Consider the following 16,559-nt stretch of genomic DNA (forward strand, 5'->3'; position numbering starts at 1 on the left):
ACAACCCATGCCTCATCCCTGACTGCCCATCCCCACTCTCCACATCGCTCCCATTCTGGGTTCAGCCGGCAAAGTCGTTGGCCATTGCCCATGGGTTCAGAGATCTTCTAACCTCACAGCCACTTACACAGAGGGGATGACCACTGGGAGAATGTTCCCTCATCACCCTCTGTGTTAGTCCGTTCTCACATTGCTATAAAGATACTACCCAAGACTGGGTAATTTATAAAGAAAAGAGGTTTCATTGACTCACAGTTCTGCATGGCTGGGGACGCCTCAGGAAACTTACAATCATGGCGGAAGGGGAAGCAGGCACGTCTTACGTGGTGGCGGGCGAGAAAGACAAGTGCAAGCAGGGGAATTGCCAGACACTTATAAAACCATCAGATCTCATGAGAACTCCTTCACCGTCATGAGAACAGCATGGGGAAAACAGCCCCCATGATCCAATCACTTCCCATCAGGTCTCACCCTCATCACCTGGGGATTACAGTTCAAGATGAGATTTGGGTGGGGACACAGAGCCAAACCATATCACCCTCTTTAAAGGGCAGCTTGCTGAGACTGGAGTATGGCAGCCAGGCGATTTGGGCTGGCCCCACAGGCAGAGCAGACACCTCCATGAACTGAGGCCGGGCTTGTCCCTCCCTCCTCAGTTCACCAGAAGGTTCCTCCACTGGGGCTGTGGGGACTGCTGTGGAGGGTGGTGGGGTACTGGGCAGCTGCCGCTGCTTGGCCTCCTGCTCCTGCTTCTGCTGCTTCCACACGCACACTCCCACCTGTGATGGGTTATTTCTGAGTCCCCAACCTCATGACCCAGGGGTGAGACAGAATCCAGCTCATCTGAGCAGTTCCACATGCACAATCAGGTATTCCATCACCCCAGGCCCCAGGAGCACATCAGCAGGGACTTTTCAGAATTTTTTGCAGAATCCTCTGCCGCAGATAGCATGGCTTTGTTTCTGAATCCCAGGGGCCTGCACTGTGATTCTGGCATAGTGGCTTGCCATAAACACACAGCATTGCTTTCCCACATCTGATACCTCTCATAACACAGGGTCTGACCAGCTGCAGGGCCTGAGTCACAGGGCTGCCAGCACTGCAGCCTCGACCTGCTGCAGGCTCAGGGAAGGCCAACAGCTTCTCGTATCAATGGTACATAGGCTGGAGTAGTCTTCATGTGTGTGGAACGTGCTGCCTCCAGAAGGCGTACTGGCATTGTCTCTCTCTTGGTCATGGGAGATGCAAGATGCAGTAATTGGCTCTTTGCTGTGGACGGGAGGCCCAGTATGCTCCTGGTTATGGGACCTCCCCACCAAGAGTGTTATTAGTGGCAGTTCCCAGAATCTTTGTAGGATTTGTCTGCCAGCTGCAGGCACTCAGGCATCTTACCAAGACTCCCAGTGTGTTAGCTGCTTCTTGGTTAGCACCCGGCCAGCGCAATGTAATCAATGTGGTGGGCCAGTGCCATGCTCTTTGGGATATCCAGCTTGTCCAGCTCTCTCTGGGCTTCCTTAGGGCATAGAATACATAGTTTATTAGCACATAACACTGAGGCAAAGCCAAGGTCCACTGTTATTCATCCTATGTGAAGGCAGGCTCTTTCGGATGCTCTTTCCTCGTAGGAATAGAAAAGAATGCACTTGCCGTCTCAGTGGGGCAGAGCACACACCTGAGGCTGTGTTGATCCACCTTGACCGAGATCCCGCGCCTGGCAGGGCAGCTGCCGCTGTGGATTCTCCTTGGTGCAGCTTGCTGAAGTCCACTGTCTTCCTCCAGGAGTCTCTTATTTCTGCAGAGGCCAGCCTGGTAAATTAAATAGAGATACATTGAAGACCACCACCCCTATCCTTCAGCTCCTTAAGAGTAAAACTGAGTCACAACAGCTTGCATAAATCCTGTTTAAACATTTCAACTTACATAATCCTATCAACTTTTCATTTGTATGCTGTGGTCCTATTAGGGGTGGAAAATATCTGAGTCTCATGGTACCAAATATGTTACCAGTGGAGGTATCCGAATTATTGGCAGTGAATCCTTATGGGTCTGCAGCAACCTCAATTCTTGCCTCCTCAGAAGAAAGAATTAGACTGAGGGGCATAAGGCAAAAAAAGACACCAAGGCAACTTTCAGAAGAGGAATGGAAGTTTCTTTCAAAAGGCTTTAGAACAGGAAAGAGGCCGGGTGTGATGGCTCACACCTGTAATCCCAGCACTTTGGGAGGCCGAGGCGGGTGGATCACGAGGTCAGGAGATCGAGACCTTCCTGGCTAACACAGTGAAACCCCGTCTCTACTAAAAATACAAAAATGAGCCGGGCGTGGTGGTGGGTGCCTGTAGTCCCAGCTACTCGGGAGGCTGAGGCAGGAGAATGGCGTGAACCCGGGAGGCGGAGCTTGCAGTGAGCCGAGATCGCGCCACTGCACTCCAGCCTGGGCAACAGAGTGAGACTCCGTCTCAAAAAAAAAAGAACAGGAAAGAAAGAAAATACACCTGGGAGAGACCCAAGTGGAAGGGCGAGTGCAGTGTTTAACCACGATCTGAGGACTTTCCAGGCTGGCCTCTTTCCCATGGTTCTTCCCTTAGGATGGGCTGCCCGCATGCACCTGCCCTCCTTACCCTTGGGAGGTGAGCACACACAGTGTGTTTAGGAAGTGGTACGCATGCCCCTCTGAGGCTTTCTTCCCTTTTCCTGTGGTGTGCCCCTAGAAGGTCACATTCTGCCATTTTGTTTCTTAATGCACATGGCCGGGAAGGTGCTTCTCCCTGGCGCCTGCATTCAGTGAACACTTTAGTGCAACAGGTGTAGACCATCAGGAAATGGCCTCTCGCTGGTGCCGGCTGCCAATTTATCCCTTTTAGAGAGACAATGTGATCATTGCTAAAGCATCACCTGACGTTCCTAGTGGGTGGGAGAAGAGCTCTCTCCTCCCTCTGCTCATGAGTGTCTAACTATACCTGTAACAGCACCAGGAACTTCTTTTTTCAACCCCTAGACCATTCTTCCCTCTCTCGTAAAAAAGATTTAAGTTCCCAGCAGGGGCTGAGCCAAGGGTCTCTCTTGCCAAACTTTAATCTGGACTTATCTGCATCAGCATTGCCCTAGGTAACTATTGCTCAGCTTTCTCATTGCAATCTTTGCCCTCTGATTTTTTTTTTAATTTATCCAATCTGGGATAAATACAGAAAACTGGTTTGGGGCCCTTTAACATTGTGGGGGCCAGTGGAGGCTTCCTTTGGTTCACCCAACTTTTGACAGCGTTGATTAAGACCTTTGTTTCGGCTGGGCGTGGTGGCTCACGCCTGTAATCCCAGCACTTTGGAAGGCTGAGGTGGGTGAATCATTTAAGGTCAGGAGTTTGAGACCATCCTGGCCAACATGGCAAAACCCTGTCTCTACTAAAAAATACAAAAAAATTAGCAGGGCATGTTGGTGCACGCCTATAGTCCCAGCTACTCAGGAGGCTGAGGCAAAAGAATTGCTTGAACCTGGGAGGCTGAGGTTGCAGTGAGCAGCTGAGATTGTGCAGTGCCAGCCTGGGCAACAGAGCAAGACTAAATCTCAAAAAAAAAAAAAAAACTTTTATTTTAACTCCATCAATTTCCATTTTATTCTGTTGCCGCTATAAAATATTTGAAGAGATTTATTCTGTGCCAAATCTGAGTGATCATGGCCTGTGACACAGCCCTCAGGAGTTCCTGAGAACATGTGCCCAAGGTGGTCGGGGCACAGCTTGTTTTTATATATTTTAGGGAGGCATGAGACATCAATCAAATACATTTAAGAAATACATTGGTTTGGTTCAGAGAGGCGGGACAACTCAAAGCGGGGCCTTCCAGGCTATAGGTAAATTTAAACATTTTCTGGTTGACAATTGGTTGAGTTTATCTGAAGACCTGGGATCAATGGAAAGGAATGTTTAGGTTAAGGTAAAGGATTGTGGAGACCAAATTTTATTGTGCAGAGGAATCGCTCAGATAGCAGACTTCAGAGAGAGAGAGAGCAGTTTGTAAAATGTTTCTTTTCAGACCTAAAAGGGTGCCTGGCTCTTAGTTGATTATCTCCGGGATCTGGAAAAAAAAGGAAGGACAACAAAGTGGGAAGGGCATTCTCTATAGAATGCGGATTTTTCCCACAAGAGACTTTGCAGGGCAATTTCAAGGTATGGCAAGGAAATATATTTTGGGGTTAAATATTTTTTTCCTTGTCTCATAATGTTATGCCAGAGTCGGATTGAAAGTAAGTCACAATATATAGGGTTAAATAAAACCCACCTGATGAGAATTTATGGTTTGTAGGGCATGATTCCCCAGACCCCTTAAGTACAAATTTGGGCAAGATAAAAAATAAGAAAAAATAAGTCCTCAATTCATTCCATTTCTTAGTAATTATCTAAAGATTGCCACCCTGGGATAAGCCCCAAGACTCTCTCGTCTTTCCTCTTAGCCTCATCTATCAATTTTTAAAAATTTATTTACCTTATTTTTATTTTATTTTTTTGAGACGGAGTTTCGCTCTTTCACCCAGGCTGGAGTGAAGTGGCGCGATCTCGGCTCACTACAACCTCCGTCCCCCCGGGTTCAAGTGATTCTCCTTCCTCAGCCTCCTGAGTAGCTGGGATTATAGGCACCCGCCACCACGCCCGGCTAATTTGTGTGTGTGTGTTTATTTTTAGTAGAGATGGGGTTTCTCCATGTTGGCCAGGCTGGTCTCGAATTCCTGACCTCAGGTGATCCACCTGCCTCGGCCTCCCAAAGTGCTAGGATTACAGGCATGAGCCACCACGGTACCTGGCCTATTTACCTTATTTTTAAATAACCATTTAAAAATGTCCACTTCCCTTTGATGGATTCTGACTCTTCCTTTTGCCTTTCCCTTGCTCTTAACTAACCTCATGTTTTTATCAGCATCTGTAAGACCCATGAGAAGAAACCAGCTGCCTCATCTGAGGTGCTGCACTTGGCATTTATATTGGAGTCAGACCGTCCCTTCTCAGGGTTAACAGACCTTCCAGTGCCTTTTATCCAGTTCCCCAGGCTGGCTGCTCCCTCAGGAATACTCTCCTGTGTGTCTGGATTGTGTATACCCAGCTGCATTGTTCAGTGGTGAGTGTGGGTCCTGCATCAACCCAAACATGCTCTTTCCCTCTGCAGCATTTTAAACCAGAGACACTGCTCCCAAATTAGTCACTCTCACAATCCATTTTCATAAAGGTTCTTCAGGGAGCTGATGCTCCAGATCTACAAAATGGAACAATTCCTTCACACTCCCCTCCAGTTTCAATAGTCGCTTGCTTTTTCCCTTCCCCAACATTGACTATCTTCTTGGTAACTACAGGTCTCAAAGGTAATTTCTTTTGTTCCTGGCATAATTTTCCCGTTTGTGGGTAGCTTTGAGGCTGGTGATCTGAGCTCAGACAGACTCACATCTGAGCTCAGACAGACCCAGATCTGAGCTTGGTCCAGTCCCAAGGCCCAACCCAGCATTCTCTTCCTTTCATTTTGAAATAATCTTTAAATATCCTCTATTCTAGATAAAATTGCTTTTCCTTTCAGCAAAAACCACGTTTTTATAACCTTTACCAAACACACTCTGAGTAATCCCAATTTCTGCTGAAAACCCTAGGATTAATTTAACATAACATGACTTTAAGATCTTAAATTCCTGAAGAGAATTTTGAAACTGGTTTTATTTACCATAGATTACCAAAATCACATGTGCTAAAAGGCATTCGAGCTACCATCTATTTTTCTGATAAAATATTTGATTTAAGCATGTAAATGTTCTCCTTCATATATGTTGGTAGTGTTAGGAATGCAAAATGCTTGTTCCCTGGTGCTGTAAAGAAATAGCACTTGAGGGCTGGGCATGGTGGCTCATGCCTATAATCCCAGCACTTTGGGAGGCCAAGGCGGGCGGATCATGAGGTCAGGAGATTGAGACCATCCTGGCTAACATGGTGAAACCCTGTCTCTACTAAAAATACACAAAATTAGCTGGGCATGGTGGTGGGTGCCTGTAGTCCCAGCTACTCAGGAGGCTGAGGCAGGAGAATGGTGTGAACCCGGGAAGCGGAGTTTGCAGTGAGCCAAGATCGCGCCACTGCACTCCAGCCTGGGCGACACAGCGAGACTCCGTCTCAAAAAAAAAAAAAAAAGAAATAGCACTTGAACATAAATTTAATTATCTCAGCAAGGCAATTTTCACTTTCTGCAGAAAGGGTACACTCACCAGCAGTCTTGCCACAAGAGTACACCAAACAAAGGAAAAGCAGATGTATTTATCCCTTACGTATTTGGGTCATCCTTACTGCTGTGTCCTGCATCCATTGACTGGAGCCGAACCTCACAGTCTAAACTGACACTCGACTTGCTAACAACCTAAAACTTTCTTAAATAGGTAAAGGCAAAGGGAGAACAAAGGAAAGGAGGAAGTTGCTTATGAAAGATTTAAAGAAGCAATAACATTTCCAAATAAGGAAGGGGCATAGGCTGTGAGCTGGAACACGCCTGTGAGCATGTCCAACAGCTACATAGGATAGGGCTTAACAAAGAGTTATTAGCACAAAGCAAGGAGGCTTGAAGAAAGTCAGTCTTTAAAAGAAACTATTATTTCTAACACTTATGATTTATTCTTTAACAGGAAGGGAAACTTTGAAGAGGAAACTTTTTACTTTCTACAGTAGCGAAGTGTCACATACGCATGACACATATGTAGACGTAGCAGACACAGCAGCAGATCTTACACATGTAATAAGATTTTTCTTTTGCCATTTTTTAAAGATTCTCCCTCACTTTAGACTATTAATCTCTTGATTTCCTGTTTCATGCCCTAAACAAATGTTAGGGAGAAAATTCTAAATCTGCATCTCCCAAGACAGGACTCTGGGGAAACAGGTAGAAAGGAACAGAACTTCAATCTAAGCAAAAGCAAGGTCTGTTATGTAGACTTTAAGCCATTGTCTTCTCCATAGAGAAAGCTTCTAGTGGTTTCAGTACGGAGACAGACATGCCCTTACAAATGGAGATTCCCTCTAAAGATGTACATTTCCTTTACAAAGCGTTTTGAAGGCTGATTCATTGGATAGGCGGTCTTTTCAACTTAGCTTGTTTCTTAATTAGATTACTGGCTTTAAGGTAGAGCCCTTTAAGGACCAGGACCAAGAAAGCATGCAGGTTTTAGGACCTAAACCACGACTTTCTTATTCAAACGTGCAAACACCCAAGTACCCCCGTATCAATGATCGTTTCCATTGCACGACTGTCCTGAGCCACCTCCAACACTATGGCTTTCACCCGCCATCAACCACCAGCCATCACACACATCAAGGTCAAGTCCTCTCACAGTGCCAAGCAGTCTCTAGTGCCCTACAAACAGCCAGCGAGCCCAGTAACACAGTACAAGAGAGCAGAGCCCTAGACCTGAGGGGAACCTGTCTGCTTACAACCTAGGATGCCGCGAGGAAAAACAGGTTCCTCCCAAAGAGAGGAGACTGGTGCCTTTTCCCTGTTCCCCAAGGATCCTAGGCTGTCAGAAATTTCCTTGTTTAGGTCCTCATGTGTCATTGAGGGTTGCAAGAGGAAAGAGGGACAGACAGAAGCAAACAGAGAAACAGACAGGGTTCTCGACGGAGAAGTTTTACAGAGAGCAGAGGCCGTAAAGCAATAAGCAAGCTGGGCGCAGTGGTGCAAGCCTGTAATCCCAGCACTTTGGGAGGCTGAGGTGGGTGAATCACCTGAGGTCAGGGGTTCGAGACCAGCCTGACCAACATGGTGAAACCCGACTCTACTAAAAATACAAAAATTAGCCGGGCATGGTGGCGGACGCCTGTAGTCCCAGCTACCCTGGAGGCTGAGGCAGGAGAATTGCTTGAACTTGGGAGACGGAGGTGCAGTGAGCCAAGATCTCACCACTGTACTCTAGCCTCTAGCCTGGGTGATGGAGCAAGACTCCGTCTAAAAAAAAAAAAAAAAAAAAAAAGCAATAAGCAATAGGCGTGCACACATATACAACCCACATGGCAGATTGAACCAAGTTACCTTTTGACTGCCGAGCTCTTTTAAAAACCTTTTCCCAGTTGTAATTCCTACCAAAGCCATTTTACTTTGCCTCTGCTGCTGGCTGGGCTCCATCACCAAACAGGCAGCCCCTAGAAGCAGCTGTCCACAGCAGTAGCTGCTCACCACCCTTCCTTACCGCTGTGTGATGGACGGCTCTCAGCTAATGATTGCTTTAAGCATGCCAGCAGTTTAGGGACATCACTGCATTCACACACATGCACCTAAAAGGCGAACCATGCTGCTCCACGTGGAAGTGGCTGCTGCCTGGGATTTCTCCCACAGATGCTTCATTCCCTTTGCACATTTCTTGATCTCTCAGTCCACGTTTTACAGTGGGCAGGTCTAGGCAAACCAGCCCCAAAGTCCAAAGAAGCTGAGAAGCTGACACATTGAGTTTCTTAGAAATGTTTCATACGGACTTACAAAGAGAAGCCATGTCTGTGTCTCAGGTGGCAACGAGATGAGATGATGGATCCCTACCCCTCAGCCCCAGACCCAGAGCTTATATAGTACAGGGAGGAGTGGTTCAGAAGGAATGTGCAGGATGATTGAAGGATGATAATGTCAAGGTTGTTTGACCTAAGGGCAGGACCTACAGTAAGTAGCTGCTCTTACACAGGGAGTGGTAGATAAACTGGAAATCTTAGAGGCCTCCTCAGAATGTTAATCATAAGCCAATGTAAACCAAAAATAAAATTCTAAGTCCCCCAACCATCTGAATGAATGCCCCCTCTTGGCCAAGGGCATTCCAAAGTTAACCTGAAAAGCTAGTTCAGGCTGTGATGGGAATCAGGAGCCAGACATACCTTATTATCCCCTCCTCCCTTTTGGCATTACTAATAGAACTGGTGAACAAAAGGAGTCAAACTCTGTAAAATATTTGAAGAGATTTATTCTGAGCCAAATATGAGTGACCAGTGGTCCGTGACACAGCCCTTGGGAAATCCTGAGAACATGTGCCCAAGGTAGTCAGGGTGCAGCTTGGTTTTATACATTTTAGGGAGACATGAGACATCAATCAAATATATTTAAGAAATATGTTGGGGCTGGGTGTGGTGGCTCACACCTGTAATCCCAGCATTTTGGGAGGCCGAGGTGGGGGGGATCATCTGAGGTCAGGAGTTTGAGACCAGCCTGACTAACATGCTGAAACCCCATCTCTACTAAAAATACAAAAAAAAAAAAAAATTAGCCGGGCGTAATGGCAGGCACCTGTAATCCCAGCTACTCGGGAGGCTGAGGCAGGAGAATCACTTGAACCCAGGAGGCGGAGGTTGCAGTGAGCCGAGATTCCGCCATTGTACTCCAGCCTGGGTGACAGAGTGAGACTCCGTCTCAAAAAAAAGAAAGAAAGAAAAAAAAAAGAAACACATTGGTTCAGTCCAGAAAGGTGGAACAAACAACTTGAAGCTCAGGGGTTGGGTGGTTATAGGTAGATTAAACATTTTCTGATTGGCAGTTGGTTGAAAGAGTTAGCAATAGAAAGGAATGTCTGGGTTATGATAAGGGGTTGTGAAGAACAAAGTTTTATCGTGCAGATGAAGCCTCTAGGTAGCAGGCTTCAGAGAGAATAGACTTAAATGTTTCTTATCAGACTTAAGGTCTGTGTTGATATCCATGCTGGGGGGTACAATGAGGCATGTCTGACCCCCACTTCCTGTAATGGCCTAAACCAGTCTTTCAGGTTAAATTTAGAATGCCATGGCCTAGAGGGAAGTCCATTCAGATGGTTGGGTGGCCTTCAAATTTTATTTTTGGTTTATAGAACAGAATTTTTAAGTCTAATAAGAAACATTTACAATCTATTGTCTCTGAAGCCTGCTACCTGGAGGCTTCACCTACATGATAAATCCCTGGTCTCCACAACCCCTTATCTTAACCCAGACATTCCTAAGTCTTTCAACAGTAACTTAACTCTTTCAACCGACTGCCAATCAGAAAATCTTTGAATCTACCTATGACCTGGAAGCCCCCACCTTCCAGTTGTTCCACCTTTCCAGACCAAACCAATGTACATCTTCCATTTATTTGATTAATGTTTCATGTCTCCCATGACCACCTTGCACCCAGACCACCTTGAACGCATGTTCTCAGAACCTTCTGGGGCTGTGTCACAGGCCATGGTAACTCATATTTGGTTCAGAATAAATCTCTTCAAACATTTTAGAGTTTGACTCTTCATCAACACCAATATATTAGTCCTTTCTCACACTGCTATAAAGATACTACCTGATGCTGGGTAATTTATAAACAAAGGAGGTTTCATTGACTCACAGTTCCACATGGCTGCGGAGGCCTCAGGAAACTTACAATCATAGTGGAAGGTGAAGGGGAAGCAAGGCACAACTTACATGGCAGCAGGAGAGAGAATGAAGAGCGAACTGCTACTTATCAACTATCAGATCTTATGAAAACTCACTCACTATCATGAGAACAGCATGGGGGAAATTGCCCCCATGATCCAATCACCTCCCACCAGGTCCCTCCCTCAACACGTGGGGATTGCAATTCGAGATCAGATTTGGGTGGGACACAGAGCCAAACTGTGTCAACCAACATGGCAGATTAGCATCCAGGCTAGAGCTGCTGTGGCCTCCACAGCCCTCTGTCTCAGTGCCATAATCTCTGGTGTATAATAAGAAAGATTTATGTTATTTCTCATTCATACTCCATGTGCACTGCGGTAGTTTTGGGGGCTTTTCTCTCACTCTGGGATCCACCCTAATGAAACAGCCACCACCTTAAAGGTTGAAAGAGACCACGCCTCAGGGAATGAGACCTCTGATGTACATTACCTGTGCTCACAGCTCATTGGCCACAGCAGCCATGTGACCACACCCAACCACAAAGCTGCACAGCTCATTGGTCACAGCAGCCATGTGACCACACGCAACCACAAAGCTGCACAGCTCATTGGCCACAGCAGCCATGTGACCACACCCAACCACAAAGCTGCACAGCTCATTGGCCACAGCAGCCATGTGACCACACCCAACCACAAAGCTGCACTTGTATGAGGGCAAGACCAACTTCTTCAAAGCCAGTCACTCAAAGGGGATTCCTTAGAAAGGAATTCCCCAGGGTCGGTTGACTTCTCAGAAAAAGTCAACACTGGCTAGGACTTCCAGTACAATCTTACTCAGAAGCAGGAAGAGCAGCCATCATTGCCTCAAAGGAACATTTCACTTTTAATTATGATGGTTTCTGTAGGTTTTGGGGCATATATTTAATCAGATTAAAGAACTTCCATTATAGTCTAGTTCACTAAGAGTCCTTTTTTAAAATTACAAGTGTACATTGATTTTTTTCATGTCTTTTTCCTAATCTGAGATGGTTTAATCCTGCCTTTAATAGTTATAAAACTATTCACATTTCATTTCTTATTATTAATTTTGGTAAGTATATTTCTGTTGTATATTTGTTTTCTATTTCAATAATTTCTGTTTTTTTCCTTCCTTCTACTTTGTTTGTATTTGTTTTTGTTCTAACTTCTTTCTTTTTTTGAAACTAGGTCTTGCTCTGTTGCCCAGGCTGGAGTGCAGTGTCACAATCATGGCTCACTGTGGCCTCCACCTCCCAGGTTTAAGCAATCCTCCTACATACCTATATATGTGTGTATATGTATAATAGAATGAAAATATAACGAATTTAGAATTGTTATATCTTCCTGGTGAATAAAGCATCCTTCTTTGTCTCTAATATATTTGTCTCCAATAATTTTATGCCTAAAGTCAATTTTGTCTGATATTAGTATATGTACATTAGCTTTCTTTTTCTGAGTATTGCCACATTATGCTTTTTCCATTATTTTATTTTAAGTCACTTTTATTCTTACATTTTAGGCATCGTGGAATGCAGCAAAGCAATGCCTAGAGAGAAATATTGATCTTAAATGCATTTCTTCAGTTTAAAATTTTTTCTTAACCAATATTTTTTCAAGTATTTTTTCTGAGCATTCTTTTCCACTTCTCCTTTTCAGACTCCAGTAAATAGTTTTTAAAACTTCTCACAGTATCTTCTATGTTTTTTACCACCTCTTTTGAATGTTCAATTTTTATGTCCCTACCCATGCTTGATTCTGGATAGTTTCTTTTTTTTTTTTTTTTAAGACAGAGTCTCGCTGTCGCCCAGGCTGGAGTGCAGTGGCACGATCTCGGCTCACTGCAACCTCCACCTCTCAGGTTCAAGGGATTCTTTTGCCTCAGCATTCTGAGTAGCCGGGATTACAGGCGTAAGCCACCACATCTGGCTAATTTTTTAAAATATATTTTTGGTAGAGACAGAATTTCACCATGTTGACCAGGCTGGTCTGGAACTCCTGACCTCAAGTGATCCACCCACCTCGGCCTCCCAAAGTGCTGGGATTACAGGTGTGAGCCACCGTGCCAGGCCTGGATAATTTCTTTTATCCATTTTCAAGTTCACTAATTTTCTTATTAGCTGGCCCAATGTTCTGTTAAACCCATCCATTGAGTTCTTAATTTCAAAATTATATATTGCAGTTCTTAAATTTGTATATGAACTTTTTCAAATCTGTCATGTCTTTCTAAAATAGTTTAATGGTCTTACCTATTTAAAAGCTTTACCTGGTTGGCTGGGCACAGTGGCTCATGCCTGTAATCCCAGCACTTTGGGAGGCCGAGGCAGGCGGTCTTGAGTTCAGGTCAGGAACTCCTGAGGTCAGGAGTTCAAGACCAGCCTGGCCAACATGGCAAAACCCCATCTCTAGTAAAAATATGAAAATTAGCCGGGCATGGTGGCATGTACTTGTAATCCCACCTACTTGGGAGGCTGAAGCAGGAGAATCACTTGAACCCTGGGGTCAAAGTTTGCAGTGAGCCGAGATCACCCCACTGCACTCCAGGATGGGCGACAAAGTGAGACTCTGCCTCAAAAAAAATTAAAATAAAATAAAAACAAAAGCTTTACCTGGTTAATTTCAGTATCTGGAGCCCATGATGGTTGAATTTTATTGTCCTAGTTTCTGCGGGTTCTTGTCCACACTGTCTTTTCTTTTTGTGTGTTTGCTTATTTTAGATTGTGTGCTAGACATTGTATTTGGAAAAAAAATACATTTTGTGGACATAATCTGCTGATACACTCTTTCTCTACAAATTTTTTGTAACTACCCAGCAACTGGGTATATTCACAATCTGGAATCATCTTAATCTAATTTTAGAAATTGAGATTTTTCTGGACCATTGAGATATCTAAAAACTGAAATAAAGTTATTGAAATGATTTGTCTATTTCTGGCTTATCTTTTTTCCTTAGATGTAATTCTTCAAAGTCCTAATGTGAAGAAGAAGGGTTGCTAAGACCCCCACCCTCAAAATTGGAGTGTCTCAGATGCTAAATTTTGTCCTTTATTCCTACAGAATGGCAAAAACATATGGCTCCACCTCTTAACCATCTCTTCCATGACTAAAAAAACACTCCCAAGGAAAAATTGCCCCAAATGCTGGGTTCATTTGCCTGAATTTTTATCTTCTTCCTCATGTTGGCCCGGTAGTTTTTTGCTATCTCACTGGCCCATCAGTATTCAAGTATTTTTTTTTAAGTATTTTGTTCAAAAGTTTCTGGCTATCTGCCAAAAGAAGGTTGGTCCATATTGCTTAGTTCACCATTACTAGAAAGAGAAGCCTTATACTGTCATGCTCAGTAGAAATTTAAAAATAGCTCATCTTCTTCTGACACCAATACATCATAGCTTCGTATTTTCTCACTTTGACAGCCTGGTTATGCTGTTCTATACTCTTGAATACAAGTGGGAAAAAACAATTTGGTCAAACTTTTTTAAAAGTTTGGATGCTTGAGCACAGACTAACCAAAAAGTCTGAATATGATGCATTCCAAAGATTCTGTGTCCACGGGGTGTCTAGAGTTCAGAATGCACGTTTCCATGCCTGACAGGCCAACCCATGGGAACCCCTCATGGGGCTGAGCTACAGAGGCTACAGCAGTGGCCCAAATTCTGTGTTATGGAAGCAGCAGATACAGATAGAAAGAGAACTACAGGAGAAAGAAATGTGCCCCCTCTCATGCTAGGGCCCTCACGCATGAAGGACCCCAGGAGAAAATGTCAGACAGGCCTTCCCTGGGGTTGGCATGTGCCCGCTGTATTAGTCTGTTCTTACACTGCTATAAAGAACTACCTGAGACTGGGTAATTTATGAAAAAAAGCAGTTGAATTGACTCATAGTTCTGCAGGCTGTACAGGAAGCATGGCTGGGGACGCCGCAGGAAACTTACAATTATGGCAGAAGAGTGAAGGGGAAGCAAGCACCTTCTTCACGTGGCAGAGCAGGAGGAAGAGAATGAAGTTGGGGGCTGGTCGTGCTAGGCACTTTTAAACAACCAGGTCTTGGAAGAACTCTGTCAAGAGACAGCACCGGGGGATGGTACTAAACTATTAGAAACCACGCCATGATCCAGTCACCTCCCACCAGGCCCCACCTCCAACACTGGAGAATTATAATTCAACATGGATTTGGGTAGGGACACAGAGCCAAACCACATCACCCACCTCTCTGCATTCTGAGCACACTGCTTCCCTTATTCCAAACTCTCCAGGTGCCCTGGGCCTTCCTGAGGGGCTCGGGACCCAATGAAGGGTCCCCATCCACCCTGTCCTCCCTGCTCAAAGTGCCCCATGCTCCCAAATCCAACCATTCCCTCCAATAATAAAACCTCAAATTCTCTCCTTGCCGGCCACCTCCGTTCAGAGTTGAGGGAGGGAAGCAACTGCAAACTCATACTAATCACCTGCCAGTTTGTCTTAGTTTTCAAAGTGACTCTTCTTATAACAGGTGTAACAAGTGAATTGATCATTTCAGGCAAGGAAACAGAGCAGAGAGGAAGCCTGAAGGCAAAGTTGGGGAACCGATGTGGAGGCAACAGTTAGAGAGAAGGTCATTGAGGAGAGGGCACTTCCACTGCCGCCTCCCTCAGCGGGGTCCTGCCTTTCCAGCCCCTCTCCCTCCAAATCCCAGGATTCTCTCAGCGCCAGGGCCAGGGATTTACTTCCAGTGGTTCTGGGGGTGTCCATGTGGTATTAAGGAGCCACAACTGACAGAGGAGATGGGATAGGGGCACTTGGGGGCTGCCCTGAGGCTTCTGGGACTTACTGGATTTATGAGGATTTATGAGAATTTAGGAACTAGGCATCCATAACCCTAGGAGTCTCTGGACTCATATTTTTAAGATTTTTGCCTCAGATAAATAAAATATTTTTATAGGCTACAACGTTGCTGCTTTTTTTCTGTTCTTTAAATCATCAGTTTAAAAATAAATTGCATTCAAGTTTTCATTCCTGGCAGGGTGCAGGGTTAAGCCGCCTACATTTGACTTTAACAGATGGTTTCATTGCACTCAATTTTTTTATAAAACAGAAAACCTTCCTAGGTTGTTGCAACCACAAAGAGGAGGCTTTGGAGCCTCCTTTTACCTTTATAAGAAGGTAAAGGATTCTTAACACACCGCAGAGCCGCACAGGTCTTTATCGTTAGCCAAGCTGGATCCTGGCAACCACCTAGGACAGTCAATGTGGGGTTTTCTATTTTACAGGTGAAGAAAATGAGGCTTTCCAGTCTGGCTGCTCATCCAGGGCCCTGGTTCCCAGTACAGCGGGCCACGCTGGGCTAGGGTATTATCTGTGTGTCTGCATAACCCCCCTCCCGTGGTTGACAGAGTTTGTCTGATCAAAGCATCTTTAGTGGAAAACCACACTCACCACAGGGCTATTTTCACACACCCAAACTTCGGAATACATTTTTTTTCCAGAGAAGACTTCTCTGGGACAAAATAACACTTTTACATCCCACTGCTGGTCTGGGCAGTCAACTCCCTGATGTCTCGGTTTCTGAACATACCTTGGCAAACTCCAAGAGGAGTCCAGGCGAGAGGAATGGTCCTGTGTGGGCGGAGACGCCCCAGGCAGTGCCGGAGCTGAGCTTCCCAGGCAGACCCTGTTGCCCTGGATCTCACCCGGGGTCTAGCCCTGCTGGCAGACCTGTGAGGTGTTCCTGAATTGGGTTCAGATGTCCCCCCAGACCAGCCCTCTTACAGGCAAAGCCTGTCCCAATGCTGGCCCGTACCTGTTGTCACAGGACCTGAGCTTTAGGGGATTTCGCAATTTCAGATGAGGAAGCTGATTAATGAGTGGCTCAGAACACGGAGGACGCTGGGAGCAGAGCCGAGCAAGGCAACCTGCAGCCCGTTCCTGCCCCATCGGATGCGCCTCGGGGCTCGGGGCTGCACGTGGTCACACGCAGTACACACACACACCACACATACATCACACACCACACACACACTACACACACATCACACACCACACACCACACACCACATACACACACCACATACCACATACACACACCACACACCACACACAGTACACACACACCACACACCACACACACATCAAACACCACACACACTACACGCACACCACACACCACATACACACACACCACACACATACCACACACCACACACA

At 45.4% G+C, this 16,559-nt stretch overlaps 1 long non-coding RNA gene across 1 annotated transcript; it reads right to left on the reverse strand.

The window, feature by feature from the left end:
• Positions 1–372: 372 nt before the first annotated feature.
• Positions 373–16,173, reverse strand: LOC130541102 (uncharacterized). The gene is made up of 2 exons (XR_008955134.2): positions 15,931–16,173; positions 373–1,806 (listed from the first exon to the last, which is right to left on the reverse strand). It is a non-coding gene; the product is annotated as an uncharacterized LOC130541102 (long non-coding RNA).
• Between the last annotated feature and the right edge of the window lie 386 nt (positions 16,174–16,559).

Source organism: Pan paniscus, chromosome 22, assembly GCF_029289425.2.
Source record: "Pan paniscus chromosome 22, NHGRI_mPanPan1-v2.0_pri, whole genome shotgun sequence".
Taxonomy (NCBI): domain Eukaryota; kingdom Metazoa; phylum Chordata; class Mammalia; order Primates; family Hominidae; genus Pan; species Pan paniscus.